Source organism: Vulpes vulpes, chromosome 4 (genome assembly GCF_048418805.1).
Source record: "Vulpes vulpes isolate BD-2025 chromosome 4, VulVul3, whole genome shotgun sequence".
Classification (NCBI taxonomy): Eukaryota; Metazoa; Chordata; class Mammalia; order Carnivora; family Canidae; genus Vulpes; species Vulpes vulpes.
In genome coordinates this window covers 121,753,299-121,769,788 of record NC_132783.1, presented here as the reverse complement: position 1 = coordinate 121,769,788, position 16,490 = coordinate 121,753,299, and the positions used below count along the sequence as shown (strand labels likewise).

The 16,490-nt window shown below is 38.6% G+C and overlaps 1 pseudogene; it reads right to left on the bottom strand.

The window, feature by feature from the left end:
* Nucleotides 1-11,952: 11,952 nt before the first annotated feature.
* LOC112933795 (nuclease EXOG, mitochondrial pseudogene) lies at nucleotides 11,953-16,333 on the bottom strand (annotated as a pseudogene).
* Nucleotides 16,334-16,490: the final 157 nt, after the last annotated feature.

Genomic DNA, 16,490 nt, shown 5'->3' with positions numbered 1-16,490 from the left:
GTAATAAAATTAACCAATATTGGGTTTATATATCTCAAGAATAAAGGTAGGCTATTTTGAAAAAGTATATCATAGGTTCAAAACAAGTCTTTCAGGAATGACTGTTCTATTATCTAGAAGTTCAAATTAATTTAGAAAAAATGAGTAATTGATTCTGATTATATCCAATTTTTTGATCTTCACTTTTTTAAGCTATCTAAAGAAGCATAGTTGGCTCTGATAGGTTGAGCTCTTCTGGAGGCAGAGATGCATAGATTATCAATCACTTCACTCAGAGGGATCATGAGCAAGCTGGAGCCTTAAGTCTCCTCAGCAGGATGCATTACTGACTTCTCTGAGTGGATATAATTGTAAAGTGAACCCCTTCTGTGACCTTGGTACCTGAACCAATCAGCATTGTCATTTTCACCTATCCAAAGCACTTCAGTGTTGAAATAAGAATGGCTTCATGAAATAGAGTGGGTTATTGACCCCAGGTGGGTGGCTTCTCTTATTTTCAGACAGATTGTTGGTTGGCCCTAGTTTCTTCCATATTCCAATGGGGAGTTTCAAGATGAATCTGAAAGTACTCCAAGAGAATCAAAATCTGAGGATTATATTCATTGGTAAAGGAAAAATAGATTAAAAATCTATTAGATAAAAGCAAATTAATTTTTACCATTAGTAACAGAATGAGCCTTCCTCAAAGATAGTAAAGTAGGGTAGGAGTGAGAAATCTATATTCTAATTTGAAGCATCTTCTTTCTATATGCTCATTCATTTATTCAGTACATCATCATTAATCACATCTGGATTGCCAGGCACTTTACTTACTAACAGAAATGCGATGGTAAATAGGGATAATTCCTGCCCTTAATAAAAAATAACAAAAATAAATGTCAAATTATTAAAATAATAATACTAACAGAACTTTACTTACTAACAGTAAGAAACTACTTACTAACAGAAATGCGATGGTAAATAGGGATAATTCCTGCCCTTAATAAAAAATAACAAAAATAAATTTCAAATTATTAAAATAATAATATTAGTGGTACCCTTAAAAATACCACAGATTCTTTTTACTTTCAGAATATGAATTTTGGCATAATTACAATGCAAATATTTAAAACAAAAGAGCTTGGGGATCCCTGGGTGGCTCAGCGGTTTGGCGCCCACCTTTGGCCAGGGTGCGATCCTGGAGTCCTGGGATCGAGTCCCGCATCAGGCTCCCGGCGTGGAGCCTGCTTCTCCCTCTTCCTGTGTCTCTGCCTCTCTCTCTCTTTCCTCTCTCTCTCTCTCTCTCTCTCTCTGTCTATCATAAATAAATAAATATTTAAAAAAAATAAAACAAAGGAGCTGAAAAAAATTAGAAGATAGTTCTAAATCCTAACACTGTTAGTATTTGGGTGAGCATTATACCACATGTCTGTATCCATAGTTATATATATATCTCTATCAAGATACATTTAGAAATATGAAAGTATATAAACATATAGATGAGAATATTTTCAGTGTTTATAAATATGTAAGTATATATATGTATAGATAGATAGATAGATATAGTGTATGTGTGTATATATAATTTGTATACAAAGTGATCCCTAGTACCATATATTTTTTTTATATATCATTTACACTGGAGTGAGGCTTTTTTAATTTCTTTAATTTGCATATGGTTGACACAACTAATTCCATTAGTTTCAAGTATACAACATAGTGAGTCAACTTCTCTATATGTTATGCTGTGATGAATTGATAAATTCATGAATACATGAAGATAGATTTTGTTCTATTCTATACCTCAGTAGAACAGAGGTATTAGTATTCCCTCAATTACCAAGGAGATATAGTTCACCATACTCAATTTAAAAAAGTAAGAAAATAATGCAGGTTTGGATTGCATTGATTCTTTTACTCACACACTCACTGAAAAGATAATACACTGGGTTCCTTTAATATGTCAGTCAATACAATGAGTGAAATGATAAAAAATAAAAACAAGAATTAATGTAATAAGAACCCAACAACCAAACAAAAAATATACTGTATCAAAGTAAACCAAATGATAGTTCTTTGGGAAAAACCTATTGAAGTAGACAAGTATTACCTAGACTAAAAAGAAAAAGTGCAAAAAGTATAATAGGTAACAATAATATTAAAAAATACATATATCTAAATGTTATATAAAGGTATATGATAGGGAATAAAATACATAGTTTTATAAATTCAATGTACTAATGCATGAAAAAATCAGATAAAATGGATAATTTCCTAAGGAAAATCTATTCTGTCAAAGTGTAATAAGAAACTTGAATATAACAAAATATTCAAAACAAAACTATAATCATAGGCAACTTTTTTTTCTTAAATCAGGTACACAATCTAACTTATTTTTTTAGAGTAATTATAATCATGACATGAACACTAGGCAAAAGAATGTATATCACTGGAACATTTTAAACCATTGTTTTAAAAATGATTTTCAAAATCCTAACTGAAAGTATTAAAAAATTCAAGAAAGGTTTTTTTAAGATTTATTTGAGAGACAGAGAAAGAGAGAGAAAGAAAGAAGAAAGAAAGAAGAAAGAAAGAGAAGAAGAAAGAAAGAAATAAAAGAAGAAGAAGAAGAAGAAGAAGAAGAAGAAGAAGAAGAAGAAGAAGAAAGAAAGAAAGAAAGAAAGAAAGAAAGAAAGAAAGAAAGAAAGAAAAAAGAAAGAGTGGAATCAGAGAGAGGGACAGAGGGAGAGAGAAAATCTCAAACAGAACCTCCAGCTGAGCAGGAGCCTGACCTGGGCTTGATCTTACAAACCTGAGATCATAACCCCAGCACCCACAAAATTCAGTGATTCACTGTGAGCAAACTTAATTTTTTCCAGTACTCAAAGGCTATTTAAAGTTAGAAAATATTTTAATATAACTTACCATAATAAGAAATTATTGGAGAAAAACATGTAGCTATCTCAGGTGCAGTGAAGTCATACAAAATTGTAAGGTCTCTAAAAAACAGATAAAAGACATATTTAATAATATGATTTAGAACCTAGTAAAAACCAATGGGAAACATGATGCTTAATTAAAAGCTGGTAATATTCTCTTTAATATCAAGGAAGCATATCTTAACAGCTTTTATTCTACTCTGTCTTTAAGGTCTTTTTATTCATAGAAAGTTGATGAAAAATTGTTTTCATAAAAACTGGAAAGGATATTATAAGCTCTCATTGTTTACTTTCATTTAATTGTTCACGTAAAAAATATATGTAAATAATGAAAACTAAAATGAGAGGACAAAATTTTGTTGGATATAAAACCAATTTTAAATTACACTTTTTTATATATCAATAGTAATTGTAAAATGTAATTAGAAAACCCACATTAGGGGGGGAGGGGCAAGATGGCGGCAGAGCAGGGTCTCCAAGTTACCTGTCCTCAACAAATTACCTAGAAAACCATCCAATCATCCTGAAAATCTACGAATTCGGCCTGAGATTTAAAGAGAGACCAGCTGGAACGCTACAGTGAGAAGAGTCCGCGCTTCTATCAAGGTAGGAAGACGGGGAAAAAGAAATAAAGACACAAAAGGCCTCCAAGGGGGAGGGGCCCCGCGAGGAGCCGGGCTGAGGCTGGGGCGAGTGTCCCCAGGTCAGGAGAGCCCCGTCCCGGAGGAGCAGGAGCTGCACCAACCTTCCCCGCGGAAAGGCCTCCCGGGGAATTGGAGCAGGATCCCCAGAAAGGCGGGGATGCCCTCGGGCTCCCTGGGACAGTAACAGAGGAACTGCGCCCCGGGGAGATGCGCCGAGCTCCCTAAGGGCTGCAGTGCTCGGCGGGACCCGGAGCAGCTCGGAGGGGCTCGGGCGGCGGCTCCGCGGAGGGGGCGGCGCGGCTCCGGGAACAGCTCGGAGGGGCTCGGGCGGCGGCTCCGCGGAGGGGGCTGCGGGGCGGGAGCGCGAATCCAACAGCGCAGCCCCGGAGCACAGGGCGCCGGGACACAGCCCAGGATCCGGCCTCCCCCGGGACAGGCAGAGGCCGGGAGGGCCCAGGACAGCGAGGACGCTCCTGCCTGGAACTGAGCAGATCAGCGGCCCCGCCCCGGAGCCTCCAGGCCCTGCAGACGGAGAGCCCCGGAGCTACTGCAGGAGCTGACTCCAGGGTCCCAGAGCTGCCCCCGCCACTGTGGCTTCCTCCCGGGGCCTCAGGGGGTGAACAACCCCCACCGAGCCCTGCACCAGGCAGGGGCAGAGCAGCTCCCCCAAGTGCTAACACCTGAGAACCAGTACAGCAGGCCCCTCCCCCAGAAGACCAGCGACACGGACCAGTTCCAAGGGAAGTTAAGGGACTTAAAGTACACAGAATCGGAAGATACTCCCCCGTGTTTTTTTTTGTTTTTTTGTTTGTTTGTTTGTTTGTTTGTTTTTTTGTTTGTTTTTTGTTTTGTGCTTTTTTTTTTCTCTCTGCCTTCTTGATTTCTGATTGCTTCCCCCACCCGCCCTTTTTTTTTCTTTTTTCTCCTTTCTTTTTATTTCTTTTTCTTCTCTTTTTCCCCTTTTTTTTCTTCTTTCTCTTTTTTCTTTTTCTCTTTTCTTTCCTTCTCTCTCTTTTTCTCCTTTTCCCAATACAACTTGTTTTTGGCCACTCTGCACTGAGCAAAATGACTAGAAGGAAAACCTCACCTCAAAAAAAAGAATCAGAAACAGCCCTCTCTCCCACAGAGTTACAAAATATGGATTACAATTCAATGTCAGAAAGCCAATTCAGAAGCACTATTATACAGCTACTGGTGGCTCTAGAAAAAACCATAAAGGACTCAAGAGACTTCATGACTGCAGAATTGAGATCCAATCAGGCAGAAATTAAAAATCAATTAAATGAGATGCAATCCAAGCTAGAAGTCCTAACGACGAGGGTTAACGAGGTGGAAGAACGAGTGACTGACATAGAAGACAAGTTGATGGCAAAGAGGGAAACTGAGGAAAAAAGAGACAGGCAATTAAAAGATCATGAGGATAGATTAAGGGAAATAAATGACAGCCTGAGGAAGAAAAACCTACGTTTAATTGGGGTTCCTGAGGGCGCCGAAAGGGACAGAGGGCCAGAATATGTATTTGAACAAATCATAGCTGAAAACTTTCCTAATCTGGGAAGGGAAACAGGCATTCAGATCCAGGAAATAGAGAGATCCCCCCCTAAAATCAACAAAAACCGTTCAACACCTCGACATTTAATAGTGAAGCTTGCAAATTCCAAAGATAAGGAGAAGATCCTTAAAGCAGCAAGAGAAAAAAAGTCCCTGACTTTTATGGGGAGGAATATTAGGGTAACAGCAGACCTCTCCACAGAGACCTGGCAGGCCAGAAAGGGCTGGCAGGATATATTCAGGGTCCTAAATGAAAAGAACATGCAACCAAGAATACTTTACCCAGCAAGGCTTTCATTCAAAATGGAAGGAAAGATAAAGAGCTTCCAAGACAGGCAGGAACTGAAAGAATATGTAACCTCCAAACCAGCTCTGCAAGAAATTTTAGGGGGGACTCTTAAAATTCCCCTTTAAGAAGAAGTTCAGTGGAACAATCCACAAAAACAAGGACTGAATAGATATGATGACACTAAACTCATATCTATCAATAGTAACTCTGAATGTGAACGGGCTTAATGACCCCATCAAAAGGCGCAGGGTTTCAGACTGGATAAAAAAGCAGGACCCATCTATTTGCTGTCTACAAGAGACTCATTTTAGACAGAAGGACACCTACAACCTGAAAATAAAAGGTTGGAGAACCATTTACCATCCAAATGGTCCTCAAAAGAAAGCAGGGGTTGCCATCCTTATATCAGATAAATTAAAATTTACCCCAAAGACTATAGTGAGAGATGAAGAGGGACACTATCTCATACTCAAAGGATCTCTCCAACAAGAGGACTTAACAATCCTCAATATATATGCCCCGAATGTGGGAGCTGCCAAATATTTAAACCAATTAATAACCAAACTCAAGAAATACCTTGATAATAATACACTTATACTTGGTGACTTCAATCTAGCTCTTTCCACCCTGGATAGGTCTTCTAAGCACAACATCTCCAAAGAAACGAGAGCTTTAAATGATACACTGGACCAGATGGATTTCACAGATATCTACAGAACTTTACATCCAAACTCAACTGAATACACATTCTTCTCAAGTGCACATGGAACTTTCTCCAGAATAGACCACATACTGGGTCACAAATCGGGTCTGAACCGATACCAAAAGATCGGGATAGTCCCCTGTATATTCTCCGACCATAATGCCTTGAAATTAGAACTTAATCACAACAAGAAGTTTGGAAGGACCACAAACATGTGGAGGTTAAGGACCATCCTGCTAAAAGATGAAAAGGTCAACCAGGAAATTAAGGAAGAATTAAAAAGATTCATGGAAACTAATGAGAATGAAGATACAACCGTTCAAAATCTTTGGGATGCAGCAAAAGCAGTCCTGAGGGGGAAATACATCACAATACAAGCATCCATTCAATAACTGGAAAGATCTCAAATTCAAAAGCTCACCTTACACATAAAGGAACTAGAGAAAAAGCAACAAATAGACCCCACCCCCAGCAGAAGAAGACAGTTAATTAAAATTCGAGCAGAACTCAATGATATCGAGACCAAAAGAACTGTGGAACAGATCAACAGAACCAGGAGTTGGTTCTTTGAAAGAATTAATAAGATAGATAAACCATTAGCCAACCTTATTAAAAAGAAGAGAGAGAAGACTCAAATTAATAAAATCATGAATGAGAAAGGGGACATCACTACCAACACCAAGGAAATACAAACGATTTTAAAAACATATTATGAACAGCTGTATGCCAATAAATTAGGAAATCTAGAAAAAATGGACGCATTCCTGGAAAGCCACAAACTACCAAAACTGGAGCAGGAAGAAATAGAAAACCTGAACAGGCCAATAACCAGGGAGGAAATTGAAGCAGTCATCAAAAACCTCCCAAGACACAAGAGTCCAGGGCCAGATGGCTTCCCAGGGGAATTCTATCAAACGTTTAAAGAAGAAATCATACCTATTCTACTAAAGCTTTTTGGAAAGATAGAAAGAGATGGAGTACTTCCAAATTCGTTCTATGAGGCCAGCATCACCTTAATTCCGAAACCAGACAAAGACCCCACCAAAAAGGAGAATTACAGACCAATATCCCTGATGAACATGGATGCAAAAATTCTCAACAAGATACTAGCCAATAGGATCCAACAACACATTAAGAAAATTATTCACCATGACCAAGTAGGATTTATCCCTGGGACACAAGGCTGGTTCAACACTCGTAAAACCATCAATGTGATTCATCATATCAGCAAGAGAAAAACCAAGAACCATATGATACTCTCATTAGATGCAGAGAAAGCATTTGACAAAATACAGCATCCATTCCTGATCAAAACCCTTCAGAGTGTTGGGATAGAGGGAACTTTCCTCGACATCTTAAAAGCCATTTACGAAAAGCCCACAGCAAATATCATTCTCAATGGGGAAGCACTGGGAGCCTTTCCCCTAAGATCAGGAACAAGACAGGGATGTCCACTCTCACCACTGCTGTTCAACATAGTTCTGGAAGTCCTCGCCTCAGCAATCAGACAACAAAAAGACATTAAAGGCATTCAAATTGGCAAAGAAGAAGTCAAACTCTCCCTCTTCGCCGATGACATGATACTCTACATAGAAAACCCAAAAGCCTCCACCCCAAGATTGCTAGAACTCATACAGCAATTTGGTAGCGTGGCAGGATACAAAATCAATGCCCAGAAATCAATGGCATTTCTATACACTAACAATGAGACTGAAGAAAGAGAAATTAAGGAGTCAATCCCATTTACAATTGCACCCAAAAGCATAAGATACCTAGGAATAAACCTAACCAAAGAGGTAAAAGATCTATACCCTAAAAACTATAGAACACTTCTGAAAGAAATTGAGGAAGACACAAAGAGATGGAAAAATATTCCATGCTCATGGATTGGCAGAATTAATATTGTAAAAATGTCAATGTTACCCAGGGCAATTTATACGTTTAATGCAATCCCTATCAAAATACCATGGACTTTCTTCAGAGAGTTAGAACAAATTATTTTAAGATTTGTGTGGAATCAGAAAAGACCCCGAATAGCCAGGGGAATTTTAAAAAAGAAAACCATAGCTGGGGGCATCACAATGCCAGATTTCAGGTTGTACTACAAAGCTGTGGTCATCAAGACAGTGTGGTACTGGCACAAAAACAGACACATAGATCAATGGAACAGAATAGAGAACCCAGAAGTGGACCCTGAAATGTACGGTCATCTAATATTCGATAAAGGAGGAAAGACTATCCATTGGAAGAAAGACAGTCTCTTCAATAAATGGTGCTGGGAAAATTGGACATCCACATGCAGAAGAATGAAACTGGACCACTCTCTTTCACCATACACAAAGATAAACTCAAAATGGATGAGAGATCTAAATGTGAGACAAGAGTCCATCAAAATCCTAGAGGAGAACACAGGCAACACCCTTTTTGAACTTGGCCACAGTAACTTCTTGCAAGATACATCCACAAAGGCAAAAGAAACAAAAGCAAAAATGAACTATTGGGACTTCATCAAGATAAGAAGCTTTTGCACAGCAAAGGATACAGTCAACAAAACTAAAAGACAACCTACAGAATGGGAGAAGATATTTGCAAACAACATATCAGATAAAGGGCTAGTTTCCAAAATCTATAAAGAACTTATTAAACTCAACAGCAAAGAAACAAACAATCCAATCATGAAATGGGCAAAAGACATGAAGAGAAATCTCACAGAGGAAGACATGGACATGGCCAACAAGCACATGAGAAAATGCTCTGCATCACTTGCCATCAGGGAAATACAAATCAAAACCACAATGAGATACCACCTCACACCGGTGAGAATGGGGAAAATTAACAAGGCAGGAAACAACAAATGTTGGAGAGGATGCGGAGAAAAGGGAACCCTCTTGCACTGTTGGTGGGACTGTGAACTGGTGCAGCCACTCTGGAAAACTGTGTGGAGGTTCCTCAAAGAGTTAAAAATAGACCTGCCCTACGACCCAGCAATTGCACTGTTGGGGATTTACCCCAAAGATTCAGATGCAATGAAACGTCGGGACACCTGCACCCCGATGTTTCTATCAGCAATGGCCACAATAGCCAAACTGTGGAAGGAGCCTCGGTGTCCATCGAAAGATGAATGGATAAAGAAGATGTGGTTTATGTATACAATGGAATATTACTCAGCAATTAGAAACGACAAATACCCACCATTTGCTTCAACATGGATGGAACTGGAGGGTATTATGCTGAGTGAAATAAGTCAATCGGAGAAGGACAAACAGTGTATGTTCTCATTCATTTGGGGAATATGAATAATAGTGAAAGGGAATATAAAGGAAGGGAAAAGAAATGTTGGGAAATATCAGGAAGGGAGACAGAACATAAAGACTCCTAACTCGGGGAAATGAACTAGGGGTGGTGGAAGGGGAGGAGGGCGGGTGTTGGAGGGGAATGGGTGACGGGCACTGAGGTGGACACTTGACGGGATGAGCACTGGGTGTTTTTCTGTATGTTGGTAAATTGAACACCAATAAAAGTTAATTAAAAAAAAAAAAGAAAACCCACATTATGTTCAATAATAACAAATATAAGGTGCTCAGGAATAAATATAATAAGATATTCAATAAATTATGAGAAAAGTATAAAATGCCATTGAAATACTTAGACAAGACTTAGCTATATTGGTTGTAGGCCTCTGTGTACTATTATATGATTTTCCACAGATTAACCTGTAAAGTTATTACAAGCCTAGTTAAAAAGATAAGTTTGTTTTTGTGTTACTTTAGACATTGAGAGCAACTCTTGATATTCATCTCATAGAACAAAAGGCCAGGATAATATTAAAAGAACACTTTAAATCCTTTTTGCATGATATAAGAAATTATACTTTTAAACAAGGATATTTAAATTGTCTGATACTGGATCAGAACTATGTAATTGGAAACCAATAGAAAGAATAGAAAAAGATATATGTAAAGAACTTACACAACACAGCAATCATTACAAAATTATTATATAAAGTATTTAACAAGTAACGCTGAATCAATTGTTTAAATTTATTTAAATTAAATTCTTTCCTTGCATTCCATACAAGTAAATACCAATTCTATATGATTTCAGAAACTAAAAGCAAAGAGCAAAATTGATGAATGGATAAAAAAGATGTGGTGTGTGTGTGTGTGTGTGTGTGTGTGTGTATCTATACATTAATATTATTCAGTCATAAAAAAAGAATGACATCTTGCCATTTGCATTAAGGTAGGTAGAGCTAGAGTGCACCATGCTATGTGAAAAAAGTCAGAGAAAGACAAATACCATATGATTTTGCTCATATGTAGAATTTAAGAAACAAAAGTTTACAATTTTTAAAGGGAAGAGTATTTGGTTCTGATATTATTAGAGTAGTTCATACTGGACTAACTCTCTCATAGGTAACATTTATAAGCTCTGGAATTTTTTTTCATTATCATCTTACCTTTATATTAAAGCCTCAGCATTTGTTACAAACACACAAAACACCATTAAACAGTTCTTGTAATACCACTTGAAAAGACAGCAGAGCTAGGGTACATTTAGACAAGCTCCTGGGCCCTATTTTAAGGTAAGGTATTTCACTGCCTATACTTATGGTAGCCTGGGAAGAGGATTCCACATAAACCCTAATGCAGAGACGTGGCTCAGAAAAACAGTCGCTGCTTCCCCTAGAAATAGTGAGAATTGTCTTTGAGTCTTTGGCTCAAAACACCGCCTGCCCCGTACTACCCAGGGAAGCAAATCGTGAGCTGGTGGATGTGTGGGCACAGACATTTTCCCTTAATCTTTGGAACAAATTGTTCACCTTAAAAAGCAAAAGGAACTGCGTTCCTGGAGGCAAGTAGGGGCTCCAATAAATCCTACAAAGCAATGCCCTCTAACATTCAAACACCTGTGATTGTTTCTTCCCAAAGAGCTAAGGAGGGTTCAAGTCAGAGGACATTCAGGACCCTTTGGCTTGATGGCAGACAAGACACCAGACCCCTCTTAGCAAACAGGTCCAGGATCACCGATCCCCATGTGAATACAGTTCTGAGTCAAAAGCCTCTGGGTCAGAATTATTTCAATCCATGTCATGCTGTCTTTCTTCTTGGCCCCACATGCCTCCTACTTCTGTGGTTACTTCTTTGGAAAGGTGAACCCTGAACAAAATTCGTAAGCTCTCTAAGGCTTAATTTCTTGACACAAAAATGAGGGCAGTGGTCGGGAGAGTCGCTGTAAAGCAATGAGCTTGGTATACTGAACGCACTACGTGTGCAGAAAGTGTAGCTGAGGGCTTCTATACGACAGAAATGGAGGACCAGCAGCTCTATGAGAGAAGGAGCAAGAAACAAATATGTAACACTATCATACATGTTGTCAGGGCAACACACAGAAGATATCCAAATGCCACCTCAAAGACCAACTCAGGTCCTAGAGAAAGAGAACATTCAACACTGGCCTCCAGGAAAGATGAGCAGATTCATCAAAGATCATGCATGATTTGGAGGCATGAAAATAAAATGTCTCCCCATGCTAACATCCAGAGAGACACAAAGGCCATGTCATCTTGTGTCCAGAGTCCTCTGTGAACCCGACACAAGATGAGCACCCAATCCGCAGGTCCTACAGTTCCCTTAATAATCCATTCCCGTATCAAATAAAGAAAAATTGACAAAAAACTTTTAGATCTTTCATCTTTTGGGGTGAAATTTAGTCTTAAATTTAGGATTTCATCATTTCTTTAAGCAAGCAAAGCTACTAAAATGCAGCAGCCTGAAGAGGACACACCCGCTTCATTACAAATGCTGTCACATATCTTCTGAGGAAAAAAAAAACAAAAAACAAAAATTAACATGTCTTTCTCTCCAGGAATCCTGCCTGCGCCTTAGCTTGGAGTTCTTCTAGCTTCTTATTATAGAGGCTCATGAAGGAATCATTGGTTCAATCCCTGCATTCTTCAAATGTTCTATGATCTTTTCCAGCCTGAGGACTGATCGGGTTCCCTCAATCGTTCTTGTGCTCAGGTACAGAGTGAACTCCTGGAAATCCAGGAGCTTACAGGTGTCCACAGAGCAGATATTCCTGATACCACTAGTTCTATCCAAATGAGGAAAAAACACCAGTCCTGACAACTTATCCAGGTCCTGAAGGCTCGCTTGGAATTCACTTAACCGAGGTTGGAGGCCAATGGCTTCACTGGGCACCACGAAGGCCCCTCGTGCCAGGGGTTCAGCAGAGTCGGGCTTCTGTGAGCAGGATCACTTTATAAAGGTGCGAGGGGACTGCCACATTGTCCTCACCAATCCCCTCGTAACTAATGGTTTTCTTTCCATCATTTCCAGTCTGAGGTAAGGTCAATGGTCCAAGTACTATACAGACATCTTCAAACCTCTCTGTCAGTTCTCGACGGTACATTTCTATTCTGTTCCAATACCCAGCATTACTATCAAAATTCTGAGGCACAATATTAGAAAGGTAAAAAGTTTCAGCCATGGCTTTAGATGAAAATTTGTTATTTCCTGCTGGAGCCATGTGTCCTCCTGACCACCCACTCCCAAGATAGTCTTCACTGAAGGCCCTGAAGGTTGGCGGGATGTTGGGATCAGGCTTGAATTTACAATGTGTTCTGTTCGCATCACCCATTATCTTGCTCTGGGATGTATGTTGGAGAACCCATCTGGCCACCCGCTTTGACTGATCATAAGGCAAGGCAGGATTAGTGTAAAGCCTAGATTCTGTTCCCGTTAAAGGACTCCAGATTTTTCCAAGAGAGACTTCTCTGCAGAACCGTGGGGCTCCCTCCCTGCCAGCGCCGCCTCCACGCCCTGCCTCTGGAGCAACTGCCGGGCCCTGAACTCGCCACCCGCGGCGCCCAACGCAGCTCCGGCCACCAAGACGCCCAGAGAGCGCCCACAGCCTCCGAGGCCGAGAGCAAAAGCTTGGGCAGCCTTCTTCCCCCAAGCACCTGCCTTTTGCAGTCCGGAATTTTTTTTAAACAACTATTGAAAGCGTCTGAAAGTGACTTATATTGACTGAGTTTGGAAATAATGCAAGGTTGTTTGTTTGTTTGTTTGTTTTAAGATTTATTTATTTTAGAGAAAGAGAGAGCATGCATAAGCAAGTAGGGAGAGGAACAGAGGGAGGGAAACTTCAAGCAGACTCCCTGCTGAGTCCTGAGTCCCACATGGGGCTTGATCTTAGGACCCCTGAGATCCTGACCTGAGCTGAAAATAAGACTCAGAGGCTCAACCCGACTGAGCCATCCAGGTACTCCAAAATAATGCAACTCTTAAAGAAGGACACCACACAGGATGAAACACCTGTTTATTCAGTTTTCCACTATGCGAAAAGCTCCAGTAACACTGAGAGGTTATAATTAAAGAAGAAAACCAAAATTATATAGGGTTAGAAGTTATAGGATGGAATTTGGGACTACAAGGGTGGCTGGACATTAAATGGAGGTCTAAATAAAGAAGAAACTCCAGGAAGTGCATATGCTTCATTAAATCCTTGGCTGACCCTTAGATAGTGCATGAGCAAGTGAAATGCCAAGGAGCCAACAGGAAACAACTAGAATACTGAAAGAGCTGAGTAGGATTTTGAGCTTCTACTTAACACAAGGGACACAGAATTAGAGTTTTGGTTATACAAAATTGTAAAGTCTCCTAAGTAACTTAGACCTCCATTGAAACTGTACCTGACTGCTAGGGAAAAAACAAAAACAAAAACAAAAACAAAAACAAAAACACTTCAGGCTTTGGGAGAGTATAATCCAGAATTTCTAAATGTATCAATCATAATGTCCCATATCCAATAAAAATTAATGGCCATGAGAAAAAAAACCAAAACAATTAGCAATAGTCAGGAAAAATGTTGATTGATAGATGCAGAACCAGAAATAGAAAGACATACACAACTGTAGTCTACTAAAATAAAAAAAGAGAAAATACAAAAAACTTCTAATGAGAAAGAGAGTGAGAGAGAGAGAGAGAGAGAGAGAATTGAATTAGTAATTTAAAACTTGGCAGTAGAAAAGCTTAGACCTACATGCCTTCACTAACTAATTTTACAAAATATGTAAGAATAATTAATCCCAATCCAATCCTTCTCAAATATATCCAAACAATAGTAAGGGAGGGAATACTTCCCAACTCATTCCATGAAGCCAGTGTTACCTTGATTCTGTAATCAAAGATATCACAAGAAAACTTCAAATCAATACCTCTTAAGAATATAGATCCAGGGATCCCTGGGTGGCTCAGTGGTTTCGCGCCTGCCTTTGGCCCAGAGCGCGATCCTGGAGTCCCAGGATTGAGTCCCACGTCGGGCTCCCGGCATGGAGCCTGCTTCTCCCTCCTCTTGTGTCTCTGCCTCTCTCACTCTCTGTGTCTATCATAAATGAATAAATCTTAAAAAAAAAAAAAAAGAATATAGATCCAAAAATCCTCAACAAAATATTAACAAAATAAAATTACCAACATGTAAAAAGGAATCCAAATAATTTATTCCAAGAATACAAGGTATGAAATATGGAATGAATACCTGAAATTTTCCCTTCTAGTTATTCACAAAGCACATGAATGGATATTGTGTATACAAAGTTGGGCTATAACACTATGAAGTTTTCTAGAATTTAATACTCCCTTAAAATCCCAGAAATCATAGAATGAAAGATCATTTAACTGGAGTAACCATCATCTATGTGTGATTTCAAAATGCATATTTTTATTTTCCTGTATGTTCTGTGGTTATTACATAAACCTGCTAGTTGAAATAAGAGTAAATTACTGGATTTGTAGTATTTAAAAATATATTACCTCAGAGGAAACAGTTACCTTTCTCAGGTATCTTGCATGTTGCTTTTAAGATATCATAATACAAAAAATGGTATACAGTATTCACATGTCCCAAAATTCCTTCTTTTAGATTCGGAGTGACAACAGTAAGCAGATATATTACTAAGAAAATGGTTCCTCTGAGAAAGATATTGTGTGAACCTACTCCAGTAAGATGAAAATTACTGTACTTTCAATTCTTTTCTATATAATATTTGGAAACCCCCCAATTTAGGAAATAGAATTTTAGGAACCAGGATGTTAATAATAGAAGCATCAAAACGTCTTTTCACTTAACAGATTGGAAACATTTCAATCCGCTAAAACCTTTAGGTGTCAAAAATTAAATCAAAATATGAAAGAAGGTATGTGCTTTATAATTGAGTGATGGTGTAAAACCTATCCCACAAAGCTTTCTACTTTAAAATTGACTTAAAAGGGACCCAGGTTTCCAATATTGAGGTTTGAAGTACAGATTTAATTTTTAAATTGTGAAGAATTCTTAGTCTTTAAAGCTGAAATTTTTGAAGAAGTGTATCCTTGTGAAATTCTGCTGTTTGCCACTAAAACAAATGTTTTGTTTTCAGAAATGTATATCCCAAATTTTCAGCTCAATTCAATTTTTGTGATGAGTAATAATCCGGAGAGTTTTTTTAGTTAATTCTTGAAGGATGCAGTTTATTTCATGGCATTGTTTTTCAATAACAAGCATCCATTGCTTATCCCTAATGAAATATTTCATACTTCTCAGTCAGACTATGAAATCTCATAACTGAATTTTATACCATATATCAACAGAATAAATCCTCAACAGCTTATTTTTTCACCTTCTGTTTCTACACGTCTGTTTCTAAAATTATGCTCCACTAAGTATTGCAAAAACTAAGTATGAACATGTCATGAGGGGCTTCCTTGTGGAAGATATTTAGATATAACCTCAAGATTATGCTCAAATGATCTATATGAAGGCTGTGAATAAATTTATATTTAATTTTTCTTTTGTCCTTTTGTATACCTCAACAACTCTCCACACTGCAGCTATACCATTTTGTCTAACAGACAAACCCAATTTTATCACTTTGCTGCTGAGAAGCTTGCATATTTCCCCACTGAGCCATTGACTCCTTATCAGGGTGTGCTGGGATCCTCAAGATCTTTTTCTTCTTTTTATTCTCTTCCTCTAGAGCTAAGCTCTGGCATGATGAACTATTTACCCTTTCTTAAAACTATGTATAACTATTCTATTCCAGGATTTTCTACAATTGATAAATACTTCTCGGAATAACTTTCATTCTTCACTTGATCTACTTCCTATTTGTCACCCCATTAAAAAAGTCTCCTCTTACCCTTTCATTTAGCTTGGCATCTCTTAAATAGCACTCATTCTTGGTCATATTATTATTGGGTGTCTGCTATATGCAACATACTGTCCTAAGTGTTGGGGGCTCAGGAGTGAACAAGACAACACCCTGCCCTTATGATTCTTACATTCTGGAATAAAGTCATGAATATACCCTTAACATGATACTTATCCCCATCATATTTTAATTG